The following is a 3,302-nucleotide window of genomic DNA, read 5'->3' as shown; positions in this document are numbered from 1 at the left end:
CCAATTCTATGGCAACAGCTGTCGGTTTGTAAAAATACGGTTGCTAAAAATCGGGTTATTTTAAAACAATGCTCTTTAAAAATGAATTTTTTAACGTTGACAATACAACTTTGTTGTTCCCCATGACACTTCCAGTGGGAATCCTTTTTTTTCAATACTCACGATGCATGGAAGTGACCTTTTTTGGGAACAGCAACCACTATCCACACTGCCCGAACACTATGTTCGGATAAATTATATCTTTTCCAAAAAAGGTTATGTCTGGACCATATTAAATATTCACATTATGATTATATATTCACCTCCCCTCAAACAGCACATTTAATTCATTTACATCAGGTAATTCTAACAGTCATTGACGATGGACTTTCACTAAGACCCATACACTGGATAGAAGAAACCTCCCCGGGCGAGACTCGAACCAGCGACCTTCGGTTTGGCTAGCAATCACTATATTATAAGGACTATTTAGCGATGGATAGAAATGGGGAGTAATTAAGTCAGAAATTGTTAATTGCGATTTCAATTGCCATATATACAACTATAACTGGTGGAATAACGCAAGACATGTTGTACACAGCATGAGTAGGCTACAACATAAGAGTGGCTGAACCTTAACGAGTAAATAACTATCAATACGAAAATAATGATTCCTCTTTCGCCATAAGGAGTAAATTACAGCTAAACATTTCGTAAAAAGTAATCGTAACCAGTAAAAATGACTGCACAAGTAATCCGATTACTTTAACTGGATTACTCACCAACGCTACTTTTGAAATGTACTGACCACCACCTGGAGTCGCTAGTTAACGTAAATTTTAATTATGCCCATAGGTAGGCAATGCTAAAAGCTTCCACAGAAAACCGCAGGAAGTTTATAGTTAGATAATTTGGTGACCCGCACGCGGTCGATTTATCATATTGTTTCTTGCGAAGAACGAACATCAATTCCACCGGATGTTCGTTAGCGTGAAGCACGAGGCAATAACATACTCTTTAACAATGAACACCCGATACGTGATAGTGCAGCAAACAATAATATGGCGTAAACTTCCTGAGGTTCCCAGAAGTCGGAGGCGTGGGTGCGAGCATACGCCGTACTCTGGCCCTATATAAGCGCGACCAGTTCATTATTCATCACTACCTCTACTATACTCCTGGAGGTGAGCCGCCAACTTCTAGCAGTCGCTGACAACTATTGAAGATTCATACAGCATCAAGGTGAGTTTGACGAACTTGAGCTCATACAATAAAAGAGACATTATAACCATCTTAATGGCCATTAATTATATTATTTTATTATCATATCATGTTACATATATATAATATATATATATATATATAGATATATCAAATTAACATTCACACAGGTCGCCACAGGCGAATATACAATCATAATAACATATAATAGAAATTGAAACAAAGAGATAGAAACATAAATACAGGACGATGACACACTGTGGCGTGGAGATGGAATGAAGGCCGAAAACACATGGAAAAAACTTCACCTGAACCGGGAATCGAACCACGGACCTTCTGTGGTCTGAGCATCTGCCCGGAAAGCAGAAGGTCCGTGGTTCGATTCCCGGTTCAGGTGAAGTTTTTTCTATGTGTTTTCGGCCTTCATTCCATCTCCACGCCACAGTGTGTCATCGTCCTGTATTTATGTTTCTATCTCTTTGTTTCAATTTCTATTATATGTTATTATGATTGTATATATATATTATATATCGATACCGATCAAAAGCAATGTAAGAAATATAAAACGACGTCTATTTTACTCTACATTAACTTCAAATAATACCAATTTGCATGGAAAAAAATTTAATGGAAAAATCGTCGGTCTTTTCATTTGTTAGAGCACAATTTTTGTGCACATTACATTTTATGCATTGGTAATAATACTATTGATGATGGCATTTTTGTGTGCAAAATCTCCCATATCCATGATGTCATTGTTTCGCCACATAGCGAGGAATTAATGTACACTTACATTGAATAATCCTCGGTCATCATCATTGGTCAACAATCCTAGGATTGGTTTGACGCAGCTCTCCACTCAGTTCTCCTATCAGCTAATCTTTTCACACCTACGTATTTCTTCTCTTTCACATCCTTCTTTACTTGTTCCATATATTTTGTTCGAGGTTTTCCTTTTCCGTTCTTGCCTTCCACTTGTCCCTCGACGATTGTCTTCATCAGACCATCATGTCTCAAGATGTGGCCTATAAGGTTGTTCCGTCTTCTTGTTAAGGTTTTCATGAGGCTTCTCTTCTCTCCTACTCTTCTTAGGACTTCCTCGTTACTAACTCGGTCGATCCATTTGATCTTCATCATTCTTCGGTATAAATAGAAAAAAAACCTATTTTTCAAACTTAATATTCATTCGTGGCATGATTGTATGTACTCCCTAGATGTTTCGCAGCTCGTGGATCCGGGTGGATGGGCTGACTCCACCGCTACAAGTTGACCATTGGTTGGAGGATTTGGGAGTGGCTGGAGAAATCTTAGAGGCGCACATGTACCGCGACGAAAAGACCGACTCCGTATGGGGATACGTCCGCTTCTCCGACCCAGAGGAGGCACATGCAGCACTTATCCTCGGCGCGTTGTTCGAGCCCCTAGTGCCAGACCTAATAATAAGGCCTTGGCCAGAGCAAATGGTCCAGAGGAAAAGCGAAGGGTTACATGTCACCGCCTTGGACTAAAATAACAATAAGCGAGAAAAAGATGTGAATTCAGTGCGGCTAAAAAAAGGCTCAAGTTCATTTGTTATTGGAATTGTATTATTTGAGGAGCTATGTTGAATAAATAATCATGATTGATCATGAAAGTGTGGTGTTTTTTGAGTGCACCCCTCCATGTTGGCGGAATACCGATTTTTTCCGGAGTTCTAGTCCACCCGGGTAATGCCTATAAAGACCGTTGTATATGGGGCACGTAATTGCGCAATCTGACGAATGTACGAAGGTGCAATCAAAATTGCGTCTCGTGAAGCAGTGAGTTGCTATAACGAATGCGTGGAAGTGAGATGTTAAAGTATCCCCTAATTCCAAGCTCGCATTCTCGCTATTTCAACATGTTTTCAGCGCAATGCCCAATACATTAAGAATTATCTAGATATCTGCTGACCGGATTTCACCAATCATCACCGGTACTATTCGTGATTGGTTTGTACAACCCGTTGTTGAGGTTTTTGGAAATGTATTGCCTAGTTCATTCCTCTATTTGGTTTTGCTTGTCTTTTGTGGAGTATTTCCTTTGTATCACCGACACGTGGAAGGACCGACACTTCCACACCA

The 3,302-nt window shown here is 39.7% G+C and overlaps 1 long non-coding RNA gene across 1 annotated transcript; it reads left to right on the top strand.

Moving 5' to 3' along the window:
• The first annotated feature begins 1,110 nt into the window (after positions 1 to 1,110).
• On the top strand, positions 1,111 to 2,833 carry LOC124171736. The gene is made up of 2 exons (XR_006867941.1): positions 1,111 to 1,221; positions 2,415 to 2,833. It is a non-coding gene; the product is annotated as an uncharacterized LOC124171736 (long non-coding RNA).
• Positions 2,834 to 3,302: the final 469 nt, after the last annotated feature.

The sequence above is a fragment of the Ischnura elegans genome, chromosome X (assembly GCF_921293095.1).
Source record: "Ischnura elegans chromosome X, ioIscEleg1.1, whole genome shotgun sequence".
Taxonomy (NCBI): Eukaryota; Metazoa; Arthropoda; class Insecta; order Odonata; family Coenagrionidae; genus Ischnura; species Ischnura elegans.
The sequence above is the reverse complement of the archived record's forward strand: the minus strand, read 5'-3'. Positions and strand labels throughout refer to the sequence as shown.